This window comes from Camelus ferus, chromosome 14, assembly GCF_009834535.1.
Source record: "Camelus ferus isolate YT-003-E chromosome 14, BCGSAC_Cfer_1.0, whole genome shotgun sequence".
Lineage (NCBI taxonomy): Eukaryota > Metazoa > Chordata > Mammalia > Artiodactyla > Camelidae > Camelus > Camelus ferus.
In genome coordinates, this window is record NC_045709.1 from 48,644,214 (window position 1) to 48,658,236 (window position 14,023).

The window sequence follows — 14,023 nt, forward strand, 5'->3', positions numbered from 1 at the left end:
TCCCAAGGTCACACAGCAAAGAATGGGAGGAGCAGAGCGGCTGGGTACCGAGAGTACACAGATGCCAGTTGTCTGACAACCTGGGCCACATGCAACTGATTTCTTTTCTGTGATGGAGTAAAGTCTGAATTAGAATTAAACATTTCTTCTCTAATTTAGAGGCCTGAATCCACAAGTCACTAGTGACCATGGCCACTTTGACTAGAATGGGAAGGGAGACACCAGTCCCGAATTAGCTCTCAGCATTTCATCCCCATAAGACACTAGATCAAGGCCACATAAGCACAAAACTGAGATGAGCAAGATGCCAGGACACTCTGGGCTCTTCATGGGGGAACCTCAACAGGACTCTTTCCTCTGAGCCTCCGGAATGACTTGTGACCCTTGGCAAGAGAGAGCCCTGCCCCCACCATCTGCTACCTGGGCACCAGTGGATGAGGCGCTGTCACTCCTTCTCAGCTTTTTCTTATTGATGACAAATCTCTAGTCAATTCACTGCTCACTAGTCCTTACACAAGAGGGTGTGATAGGAGAGGAAGAAAATTCCAATTGGCTCAGTTTAAAATTTCCCTGTTTGCTAGTGAAGCCAAATGAAAGTGGTGTTTCTAAAACTGAATTTGAGAACCAATGGCTAATTTGACAATTTCATGGAATACTAGTAGTAACATAACTAGTACTGTGATATATGCTTTAACAATATAAGACAGAAACCTAATTTTTTCACAGAAGCTACCTGACAGCAGTTGCTAGAATATACCTGAAATTTCTTAGTGAAGTTTCAGAAAGACCAGAGGCTTCTGGTTAGTGTATGTGGACTGGAGAGAAAGGAACAGCCCATGAACTGCGCCAGTTACAAGAGGCCAGACTGCAGTAAGGTCCGTGGGTTTCCTTCTCCACAACCTTTCATCTCTGTTGTCCCTGAACCAGCCAGCTGGAGGATAAAGGGTTCTTTCCTACCCACTGGAGTCCTCTGATGGCATGTGCTTATAATAGCTGGACCCTGTTGGAACCAAATCTCTTAGGCCAAAATCTTTATGCACAAAAGGTGAAAAAGAAATGAGAATAAAATATGGTAAGACAGGACTAGATCGCACTCAAAACCCCGCCGTGGTTCTAGATCTGTCTCAGAGGATAAGCTTAAGTCCTTACACCATCTCCCTTCTCTGCCCACATTCCTCTCTAAGCCCAGCCAGCGGCTCTGCGCTGTTGTTGTGCCCTGAAACATGCCTGAGATGCTCCCCACTTAGGGTTTTCCGCTGGCTGTTCCCTCTGCCAGGGATGTTCTTGCCTCCAGTAGCTGAATACCCACTGCCTCCTCTCCTTTCGGTCCGTCTTCTCACTGAGCTGGCTGTGACAAGCCTGTTTAAATTGCAGCCCTCCCCACCATCCACCTGGCCCTTCCAGGGCTTCTTAAACTACCCCAACTTCCTTTCCATAACACTTATCACCTTTGAAAATGCTACATTTTTCTTACTTATTTTATTATTTATTCTCTGTCCCGTCCCTCATCCCTCTCCTGCACTGAAGTTTAATCTCCCTGTGGCAGGTATTTTGGTCTGTTTGGCTTAAAGGTGTATCCCAGTCCTTAGGACAATGCTTCACACATAGTATGTGCTCAATAAATATGTATTGAATAAATACATGAATAAATGTTCTAATTAAAAGTCATTTATTCATTGAATAAATGTTAATATAAAGATATTAAGCTAGACACTTTGGAAATACAAAGCTGATTAAGACCTGCAGGGAACACTCATAGGGCGGTGACCTCAACCTGCATAAATGCACCATTTTCCAGGGGAAGAGGCGACAGTTCCCCTGGAGATTTGCAGTATGGTGGGATTTTAATAGGGTTTTATTCAAGAGCAGATTCTTCAAAATGAAGTATATGAGATTTAAAAGGGCTAAGATTATGTCCAATTAGGGAAAATTGATAAAGACCTCAGGGAGGAGGTGGTATTTGATGTGAGTCTTGGGGAAGGCTGGATCTGTCCATGCTGAGTTGGCGTGGGTGTGAGAATGAGAGAGGAGATGTTAGCAGGTGGAGGAAACAGCGTGGATGGAATCACACATGGATCCAAGGACAAGTGAGCAAGCTGTTTGTTTTTGCTGAAGTATAAGGAATAGAAAGGGTAAATTGATTTCCAGTTGGAGAGAGCTTGAAATGGTAAAGCATTTTGGAGCACAAGACTGGCTGAGTCTTAAGCAGAATAGTCTGAGCTGCCACGCGTAGGATAGAGCAGAGACTGCGAGGGCAGACTTGGATGAGGCATCTTCTGCCAATGATCCAGGAAAGGAGGAAGGCAGTGGGGCCTGGTGAAAGGTAGTGGCAGTAGAAATACAAAGAATAAATGAACAAAAATAAATGAACAAAAAAATGAAAAAGATAACATTGGATGGTGTTCATAGCAGCACTAGTTACAATGGCCAAGACATGGAAACAGCCTAAATGTCCATCAACAGATGACTGGATAAAGAAGAGGTGGTATATTTATAACAATGGAATACTGTTCAGCCATAAAAAAAAAAATGACAACATAATGCCATTTGCAGCAACATGGATGTCCCTGGAGAATGTCATTATAAGTGAAGTAAGCCAGAAAGAGAAAGAAAAATACCATATGAGATCACTCATATGTGGAATCTAAAAAAAAAAAAAAAAAAGAAAAAGAACATAAATACAGAACAGAAACAGACTCATAGACATAGAATACAAACTTGTGGTTGCCAAGGGGGCAGTGGGTGGGAAGGGACAGACTGGAATTTCAAAATTTGTAGATACTGACAGGCATATGAAGAATAGATAAACAAGATTATACTGTATAGCACAGGGAAATATATACAAGATCTTGTGGTAGCTCACAGTGAAAAAAATGTGACAATGAATATATGTATGTTCATGTATAACTGAAAAATTGTGCTCTACACTGGAATTTGACACAACATTGTAAAATGACTGTAACTCAATAAAAAACGTTAAAAAAATTACATTGGATGAAATGCACAGGAGGTAGGACAAGAAAGGGGAAGAAGATAGTGGCTGAAACGTTCTCATTATTAAAAGCCCCCAAATCCTAATTTATTTAGTTCATTCCAAGATCTATAAATACCCCTACACTTCAAGTCAAGTCATGCTCGCTTTCCCACTCCTCAGAGTAATTAAGCGTGGCCTGAAGAATTGTGGGGTGGGTTTGGCAGGACTCTGAGCTATAATCTCCGGGAACAGCAATCCTATCAGGAGGAGTGAGGGGCCGGGGGCGGCTCCACGTCGACGGACGGACGCATGCGTGGAGGCGGACCACTAACCCTTTTAAGGAGGGGCGTGTGTGAGAGCCTAAGAGGGAACCCAAGAAGGTAAAAAGGCACCCGTGTGTCATGTTTATCTGCATTTTACACACGAGGAAACTGAGACTTAGCATGTTTAAGTTGCCTGAACTTGTGTAGCTAGAAAGTAGCAGCTTAAGGATTTGAACTCAAATTTTGACTCCAAAGTCTATGGGTGTGTCCCTTAGAGAAACCTGCTATTTCTCTGACTACCCAATGCGTTTTTCCGGAGCAGTGCCTTTTTTTGCTCACTCCTCCCTGTCCACTCCTCTCTCTTCAGTGTCCTGGGAGAGCTTCTAACCAGTGTTGGATGCACAGTAGGTGCTTTGGTTGAAGGGCATCTTATTTACCCTGGGAAAATCTTAAGTGCCTGGAGTATTTCCTTCTTGTTGACCCTTACGATAAAAATATACTTGAAAAAATCATGATAATATGTGAATTTATCCTGAGAAAATTATATTCCATACAAGATAGCTTTCAAACACCATGAAATAAAATATCACAGTACTTAGAACTAGAGGCTTTTAACCTAGTGTAGTGAGCATGAAATATAAACGATCATACTATATTGCAAAAAAAAAAAATTGAAAATAGTGGCTAACTACATTTCATAATGATACAAATGATACAATTATTTTATCATATAAATGTTAAGATGACAGGAATACTGTTAAGTAAATGGATTAAAAAGATGGGCTTTAGGAAATTCTATAATTTCAGTATTACCTGCTAGAATGGGCATAAAGCTTTGCGTATAGTTTAAATCAGCTGCTTTGGGGTTGGCTAGGGAAAGACGAAGTTTGCCGTACGCTGCACCGTAGTTTATTTCCAGTACTTTCTCCTTCTGTTAGCTTAATAAGGACGGCAGGCTCGGGAGTTCCAGGCACAAATAAATTCAGGGCAGACTCGGTAGACTTACAGTGGTCTCTAAACGTGGCTCAAATTCAAGTGTTAGAGACGAAAAGAAAAAAAGCCACGAAGTCTGCAGAATGGAGATGCTCTGTAAGAGCAGAAACGATGCCTTTTTTTTTTTTTTTTTTTTCGGTCATGTGTACCTCAAACCAGCAGAACAACCGACCTAAAATAGTCATTCAATGAGGAAGTGGTCAATAGACAAATGAATAAATGACAAAGAGAGGGTCCTTCTAATAAACAAATCTCAGCATGATCCTAGTGGCTCCCTACTGCTAAGTAGTAAATAGAGTTCAAATTCTGTAGCAGGGAAACAGGGTCTGACCCCGCCCCTGTCCCCCGTGTAGCCCCACACCCTTGCCATTAGCTCTGCACCACACCCTGGCCTTGGGAGGCCCCTTCACAAGGGCACACCCACTATCCCCCAATGCCTTCAGTCCCTCCTCAAGTCTCCTCCTCCAAGTCGTCCGTGTTACCATTTTCTCTCCTATTGCTGTTGCTACTGTTGCACTGTTATTGTCTCCGTTACTATGGACATTACTCCTCTAGAATTCTCTGTGTCTTAGACTGGGAGCTGAATCTAACTCGCCTCTGAAAACCCAGCAGTTCACGTGGTGTGGCTGCAAATGGGGCCCCAGAAAAGTTTTTTGAATGAAAGAAGGAACAAAGAACGGGAAGAAGTGAAGAGAGAGTGTGAAGCCCAGCTAGGAAAGGAAGCTGATTTGCAGCTGAGTGTGCAAAGTTGCTACTCTGAAAAGACATAGTTTCCTTTTCTTTCTTTCTTTCTTTTTTTTCATTTTTAATTTTATTGAAGTATAGTCAGTTTACAATGCTGTGTTAATTTCTAGTGTACATAGTGACTCAGTTATACATAAATATATTCCTTTTCATATTCTTTTCCATTACAGGCTATTATAAGGTATTGAATTTAGTTCCCTGTGCTCTACAGTAGGACCTATGTCTATTTTACATATAGTAGTTAGTATCTGCAAATCCTGAACTCCCAATTTATCCCTCCCCACCCCCTTTTCCCCTCTGGTAACCACAAGTTTGTTTTCTATGTGAAAAGACAAGTTTCTAATTTCCCTCTTTAGTGTCTGGAGTTGAGTGTACATGAGACTGAAACAACTCACTTTCTGATTTAAAAAAATGAGAGTTTCTCATTATTTGGCACTATGTGAGCTGAAAGAAATGACAGTTTTATTAACTTTGTACTAATTTGTAATTTTTTTTCCTTTGAAAATGTCAGACTTGTAAAAAGTTTGCAAGAATAATACAAAGGGTTATCATACACACAATTCTCTAAATATTAGCATGTACAAATTTTTTTTCTGAATAATTTAAGAGCAAATTGCAGAGATTAAGCCCCTTTACCTCTAAATACTTCAGTTGGTGTTTCCTAAAAATAAGAAGTCATCTCATGTAACCTCAGTACAATGAACAAAGTCAAGAGTCTAACACAGACACCACTATTCCCTAATCCGTACACCTTTATTCAGCTTTTGCCAATTGACTTAAAATCTTTTTTTTTTTTTGAATTGTGACTTCATTTGTGCCTTTTTTTTTTTAAATTTATTGAAGTATAGTCAGTTACAATGTAGACGTAGTGAACAATTTTACAGTTACCAGGGGAAAGAGGGTGGAAAGGGATAAATTTGGGAGTTTGAGATTTGCAAAGGTTAACCACTATATATAAATTTAGATTTAAAAAAACAAATTTCTTGTGTATAGCACAAGGGACTATATTCAATATCTTGTAATAACCGTTAATAAAAAAGAATATGAAAATGAACATATGTATATATATATGCATGACTGGGACAATATGCTGTACACCAGAAACTGACTTAACATTTTTTATAAGAAAGAAGATCCAGAGTCATGTGCTTCATTCAAATCATCCTGTCTCTAGCCTTCTTTAATCTGGAACAGCATTTGAGTCTTTTTTTTTTTTTTTTTTCATGACACTGACTTTTTTTTAAAGAGTATAAGCCAATTATCTTATAGAATGTCCTTCATTTTTGGTTGAGCTAATGTTTCACATGAACTTAGACTCAGGTTTTACGCTTTGGGCAGGAATATTACAGAAGTGATGCTAAATTCTTGTCAGCTCTTCACATCAGGAAGCGCAGGCTTGATTTGTGCATTTGCTGGTGATGTTAACTTTGATCACTTGGTTAAGGGGAGATTTACCACGTTTCTCCACTTTCAAGTTCCTGTTTTACCCTCTTTAATGAATAACTATTCTGTAGAGAGATACTATGAGATTATATAAATATTCCTGAAACTTTCTCCCACTACTTTTAGTGTCCATTAGTGATACTTCCCTGAATCGATTATTGTGGTGATGGTTGCCAAATGGCGATTTTCTAATTTCATGCTTTTTTCCACCTTTATTAGTTGCCTTTTTTACTGTAAGGAAAAGCTTTTCCTCCTCACCCATTTGTTTATATATTCATATTAACATGAACTCAGTGTATTCACATTAGCATGAATTCATGGAGTTTTACCTTATTCAACAGTTCGCAAACTTTTGCTCTATTTATTTTGATTCCCAGATGGTCCTGGATTTGGCTGGTGAGAACTCCCCTCAAATTGGCTCCTGAGTGTCACTGGCTTTTAATGCTTTCAAGGGGCTCTGTTTGCCTCATGTATTTAATTTCGTACTTTGATCTCACTGTTCTTTTTGATGGATTACTCATTAAACACTTATCTTTGCAGGTTTTATTCTTCGTAATCAAACTTTACATAGAACAAATCCCAATGCCGGTTCATGACCATGATTTAACACAATAGCAGCAGCTAATTTAGCTTTTTTAAGTAAACCTGCATTTTCTTTCTTTTTTTTTCTAGCTACTCCTTTCTTCATCATTTTATTTGTAGATTCAGAACTGGTTCTATTGGCCAAAATAAATGAGTAAATAAAAGAATGTGAGTTCTTGTCAACATAGGCAAAGTAAAATTGAAAGTTGAAGAAACCATTTGGATCATTAGAGTAAAACTCCACTTCTTCCTGTCAATAAAAGTGCTATTAGCTTTCTGCTTTGCTCTTGGGGCTAAGAGTGTATGTGGAGGTGCAGGGCGGGGAGCGGCAGATGGAAGAGGGGTGGGTGGGAGGTGGTGTGGCATAAGGCTGCCTGCCCGCCCAAGAAATCTTAGCAGTCTACAGTGATAACACGTAAAGAACAATTACTCCATGAGGCTTACTCCGCCTATAAAAATATATTGCCTCTACAGAAGCATTTACAAATAATAAAGGATTTCAAGGTTTCTAGGGCTAATTTTGATTGACACACAAGCCCCTAAGGAAGAGGAACACACATGGAAGAAATAACCCCTTTCCTTCATGACTACCTTTTCAAACAGAGCTTCATGTGCAAACTATAGGAGAGACATGCATAAAAATGTGTGGTCAGAGGCCCTCCCGAGTCCTCCAGCTAGGGTGCCCCGGTGAGGGGGCAAATGTCTGTCTTTGCTGAGCTCACCACTCCAGCCAAGACTGCCAAGGTCACGAGGGCACAACTGATCCAACAGAATCAACACAGGGATTTTGGCAGAATGCTGTTCCCAACATCACCATCCCTCCAATCACGGCTGTGTCTTAACAGCTGTCCTGAAGTTCGCTGACACCGTGATGTGTGGTTTTGCAGCTTTGCAGGCACGACCTCAGATCCCCCCCCATCCGCTTTCCCTGACTGGGAGGGGCCTTGCTTGGTTAGCTGGAGCAGCTCTGTTTTTGCGACTCTGAGTTCAGAAAGTGGCAACCAGGGCAAAGAGGGACAACCGAGTCCTGCTTTCACAACTGCGGTGCCGCCTGTGCTGGCGCCGGCCTGTCATACACCGTTACAGCTGATCAAGCTTAAAAAGCGAACTCGGATTTTCAAGCAGAGCGGTCACTGGAGTACATTTATGGATCGTGTTCTCATTCCAATACTGTCCCCAGGGGAGAGAGTGCACAGCACAAGTAACGGATCTCCTGTTTCCTTTCAATATAAGTTTTGCATAAAACAGAAATGCTTTCGCCTGTAAGCAATAGGAGTGCCTGTCATACCCATGGCAACCAGAAGGTGGCACAGTCTTAACATTGACCAAGGGCTGTCAGCTCCGCCATTGACTCCAAGCAGATTTATTTGTGAAGGTAACTGCTTCTTACGCCCTGGACGTTCATTTCTGCTTTTGCATCTGTCCACACTCCATATCTACACACACCCACAAACCCCTTCCTGTGCCTGGAAACAGAACTCTTTGTTTCCATTTTCTTTCTGTCCTCCTCTTCTTTTTAAATTAAGATTGTTTTGCTTTATGCTTTAGAGGACTTGGATATTGCTCTGTGCTTCTCTTCCTGCTGGAAGAATTTAGTTAGTGAAATCTAAATGGAGTCTCATACTTTGAATCTTGGCTTTTTCTTGTTTGTAACACCAATTTCCATCATATGAAAAGGATCTAAGTTTTATATTCATTCATTAAAAGAATTTAGTTCAAACAGTAATTAATTCTTTGATCAAAATTAGCAAAATGAATTACTCACATGGAGTGAGGTGCATGTGTATAATTTAAAAAGACATTCTAAATTTCAGGTGTCTGAAACATTACATTTATATCTCAGATTCCATTTTCAAGAAGGGAAATGGCCATGAAATTGACTAGTATTTTTCTTTCAAAGAGAAAAGAGACATGCCTTTGTATTTTATGGTTTCATTAAAATTCATCAGAGGACTTACTAATAAAAACGAACAATATTTAAACAAGCCAGCAGTATTTCCTAGCACTTGTGAATGTGGGCAGGTGAGCACCGTTTCGAAACCCTAAGAAGTACCTTGGAGAGTCACCCTTCATTTGTGAATAAAACAAATGCACATTTCCTCGATGTGCATCGCCGTGTTTGTTACTTCTTTCTTAGGTATTTAAGTGGGAGGTCCAGATTGTAAGTAGCCTCCTGTTTTCCAATATTCTTCTGTACGGCTCTCATTACTTATTACCACCCCTACCCCCACCCTGGTGCTTCTTCTCATGGCCTCCCCACAGACAGGAATCTCTGTCTCAGCTCTTCCTTTAACTCGGCCTCCAAGGCATGTGCTCCTTCTGCCCCCACCATCTGGCAGCCTCCCTGTGCCTGCACCATCTCCTCCCCTCTTCTTCCCATGTGCGGGTCAGAATATGGACTGGGACGTGTGGCTCTCTGACTGGGAAGCTTCCTCAGCCCTTACATGATAGGCAGCAACTAAAATTAATTGAGCTGAACTGCCATTAGGTCTGGTAGAGTCCCAGTGGCAAGACAGAAAAAAGAAAGGAAAAAAATTGTATATTTTTATATTATATTATACTACATATTTATATATTAGCATATATGTAATAACAGCATAAATCCTGAAGCAATGTCTCATTCTTGTGGGCATCTCATCCAACCAAGCCCTCCCTCAAGAAAACCAAAAATTGCCAATAAACCAGATCCTTGCTATTTCTCTCCTCAGAGGACAGAGAAAATAAACATCAATGAAGCCTAGTGGGTGAAACCTATAACTACAGGAGCGTTTTCATTGTTGGATATTTTTAAAAAGCTATTTTGTATGTATAAACAGGTCACACCTCAGGGAACCCCAAAGTTTTGTTGTATACATCCTGACCTCAACCCGCCACACATCAGAATCAATAAAGGCATTTTCTACCTCCCCTAGGTCCCTCTCTACTCAGGCCTTAAAGAGAAATGGAAGCTTGACCTCGTCCTGGCTCCCTGACATCTTGACTCTCCCCTCCAGGCCCTGGAATATCCCAGCACACGCCCGCTCTGGCAGAGATCAGAGACCCGCCTGCTCAGTGGAAGCCATGTGGCCAAGAGCCTGGAGGTAACCCTGGGGTGCAGTGGAGCTTCAGGTACCCCCAGGCTGACACCTGCTCTTCATCTCAAAGGTCAGAACTGGACCCCAAGAAGCCCCCTGGGGAAGGAAGTCCCACTGATGGAGGACGAGAATAGTCACTGCAGCATAGGTGAGTTTCAAAAATCTGTTAATCGAGCTGAGTTGTCATCCTGTCATGTGATTCATGAATCACAGCCCTTTTCTGCCTTCGGAGAAGAGGCGAAGGCTATTTACTTCCATAAGAGGCCAAGTGGAGACCTCTCCTCGCTCTTCTCTGGCATAGCCTGAGGCTCTTCAGGGCTCAGAAGGTTTTTTTCCTCCCCAACTGCGTAACCCCAACAGGTGCAAACCCTCTACTACATGAAGGATCAAGTTTCAGGATTCTCTTCCTGGTATACATTAGGTGCTCAATAACTTTAAAATGAACAAATAAATTCTCAGGGTTTTGAAGTTAAACCTGGAGGTGGAATTTCATCCCAAAACTTCCCTTCTGCTCCCTCTCATCTCTTCCCACATCTTACAGACCCTGGCTTTCTGTTTACCTCCAGTGTCTTCATCAAAAGTCACTTGTGTCCTGTTTCGGGGTTTCGGGGTTTGGGGTGGGAAATTGGACCCCAGCTCACACAAAGGTCAATTTGAGATTAGAAAAACCCTCAATGTGCCAATAGAAAACCAAAGATTGTTAAAAGTTGGAATTAATACAAAGGGGAATAAATAAATGAAAAATGAAAAAAGTCTCAATAATCAAATAATATAAATTAAAATAATTTTTCAACTATCTAGTTATTCAAGATTTTAAACTTCCACAATGCAGGTAAGATAGCCATGTGTACTGATAACCAACAATCAAAGATGTAACAGGAATGGACTTTCTAAATGCAGCTTGGTGATACATGCCATCAGATTTTTTTTTTAACATTCTTAAGTTTTGAGCAAGTAATATTACTTTGAGCAGTAATGTCTGCTCCAAGGAAAAAGTTAAATTTTAAGGGAAAGATTTTCTTGTAAAATGAAAAATAAACTGGATATAATTTCAGTGTACACAGGGAAAAGGCTAGACATTTTTTACACATCCACAGGTGGAATATTATACTTCCACTAAAAGTCTCCTCAAACAATTTTGGGAAATGACCATAAGATAAAGTTAAGTGAGTAGAGCAGGGCTTGAAGTTATGAGTGCAACATGAGTCCATTTAGGAAACAGAGTCATAGGGGAAAGATGGAAGATTGGATAACTTTGATTTTCTTATACTTTTCTTTATTTTCTGAAAAAGTCTATAAAAACATATGTTACCGTCATAATCAAAAAGGCATTCATTTTATATGTGCACTAACTTTTTGTACTACTAACAACTCTAAGATATGAAATATGTGTAAAGATAAAAATAAGGATGAAAAAGATGAAAATATTGAATAATTGAGAAATTTCTAGAGATCTTTAGCATGAGGACAGAAATATATTTAATTATGAAGTGTAGGAAGGAGGAGAGAAGAGCTAGGAAGGGACGAAAAAAGGTGACAAGGCAGATTAAGACACAGAATGCTTCCATGTGAGTAATGCTCCTGGGTCACACCCCCTAACTCATTGAGCCCCCTAGGCTTCAGAAGACATCTAGAGTAAAAAGTGACCAGGTTACCACCATGCTTTCTCGTAAATCCTCACACCTTCAAATTGGAAGCTGAACTCGGACTGGATTTTTCCGGGGCAGCAGAATGGAGAGGATGCTGTGGTTTGAAGCAGCCGTCACCAAAGCAATACCACCCTGAGGGCGAGAGGCAGCGAGTCCAGGGCTTCCCGGGCCAGAGGTCCCCACCTGTGTCAGCATCAATTCCTCATCTCTAGGCTGACAATCAGAAGATGGCTCTGTCCGGAAATCACAGACCTGAAACCTGTCCCTGTGGAGTCCATTGCTCAGGTGCCATCCTGATGGCTCACGGCTGCTTCTGCTGGTCCAGACACTCTGCGATCAGCAGGAGAGCTGAGCCATGGAGGGCAGCTGCTGCTCAGCTGGAGCAGTTGCTTCTGCATTGGCCTGTGCGCTCACTGTCCTCCAATCTCCTAATTGTTTGTCGTTTTCTAAAAAGGTAGAGCTAGAAATCTGGATTCTTTAAATAATAAAGCTCTCTATTCTTAAAATGGGCAATTAATTCAAAATATTTAAGACCTGTGTTGGGCAACTCTTTGTGGACCAAACAGAACATGCCTGCTGGTCTCCTCCAGCCCAAGGGCTGCAATTGGAGACTTCCATTCTACAGCGTCAGGTGGGACTAAATGGCCTCTGTCCTAAAGATAACGTGCCAGTCTCAGAGGGAGCAGAGGTGTAAAGGTGAATAAAACAAATTCTCTGCCTTATGGAAGTTTTACGTCTGCTTCCCCTTTAGGAAGGGAAGTCAGAACACAACAGTGTGGTGCTACTACAGAGAAGGGAACCAAGTGCTACTTGATGCCCAGAGGTGGTCTTGTCCGAGGGGAATTAAGGGAGGGTCAGTGGCGGAGGTGGCACTAGATCTGGGTGTATTCTGTTCCCGCACAGAAGGGACCATAGAAGGAGAGTTTGGTTTACTCCCTGAGGGCTAGAGGTCAAATCGCAAAGTCAAGCCTTTTCTGATGAATGACAGATTTCTTACAAGAGGAAAACAGTTCCATCCTGTATAGAGGAAAGCAGGAAATAAAGAAACAGTGGACAAAAGAAGTGGACAATGTTTAGGGGACAGAAAGTAATCATGAAAGAGCATGAAAAGAAAAGTGCGAAAGGGTAAGAAGCTACAGGAAACAGAACAGCTATGCGAGAGGAAATTCAGTAATGAGAGCAGTGAGCCCATCATGACTTAGCAATGCCTGAAGACTCCAGGATTATCTGGTTCCTTGCAGAGGAAGGGTGGGCAACATGGTAAAAGAAGGATCACTACTTCTAGCATGGAGGAACTGGTGATCGAAATATTCATACTGATAGAGCTTTCTCCTAGGATGTTGGCTATAATTAATGGCGCACTGCAAACTCTAAATGCTTAATAAGTTGCTTATAATGTTATTCTATTTCCCATGTTGAGCCATTTTGGGGACAAACTTTTCACTTAATGTCCTAATTAAGGAATCCCAATCAGATATTCGTGGCATTAATCCTTCGTTGCTCTAGCCGTGCTCCAAAAGGCGTATTATCCTTGCCTGGATCACCCTGCATATTGCACACTCAGTAGAGAGAAAAGAAGACATATATGAGTAGATGTGGTGACTCTGTTCTTACATACAATTATCTCATAATTATCCTTCAAAGCAAATACGATTACCCTTTTCATTCCACACATAATTCTTAGGTTGAATATTGCCAAGTTGGGACTTGAGTTCCATTTCAAGGCTTCCCTTGATGCTAATTTTAACCTGAATTCATCTGGATAAAAACATCTACGAGACAAGAAAAGGACAGGCAGCGTGATTTTCCCCGAATACCAACTCTTCTGGAAGAGAAAAATGCTCGTACCCAGGACATCACACTGGTCAGGATCGGCTAAGTTATGTTGCAGTAACAAATAATCCTAAAACCTCAGTGGCTTCATATAACAAAGGTTTATTTCTTGCTCACATTCCGTGTGACAAAGGCTCCATTCACACATATTTCCCTGATCACTGCAGCAAGAGGGAGGGGATGTGGTGAATTCTGCACTGTCTCTTAGAGCTTCTGTCCAGAGATCACCCAGTCACTTCTATTTCACTGGCTAAAGCAAGTCATTCTGACTTAACTTCCAAATGGATAGGGAAGTACAATCCTACAATATATCTAGAAGGAGAGATGTACTGGGATATTTATGAAGAGCTTTAATGGCAGTCATAGTCATAATCCCTGGTGAGAGAAGTTTCCTCCTTAGATCACTACAAAGCATAAGCTGATAGCAACCAGGAGGTGAGCTGGGCCATTTGATCCATGCCCTGGGTC

The 14,023-nt window shown here is 41.2% G+C and overlaps 1 long non-coding RNA gene across 1 annotated transcript in view; it reads right to left on the reverse strand.

Annotated features, from left to right (window-relative positions):
* LOC116668701 overlaps positions 1–4,082 on the reverse strand; it is a 45,453-nt gene extending 41,371 nt beyond the window's left edge. Inside the window, exon 1 of the long non-coding RNA XR_004325930.1 lies at positions 4,051–4,082. This is a non-coding gene — a long non-coding RNA (uncharacterized LOC116668701). The remainder of the gene's footprint in view (positions 1–4,050) is intronic.
* Between the last annotated feature and the right edge of the window lie 9,941 nt (positions 4,083–14,023).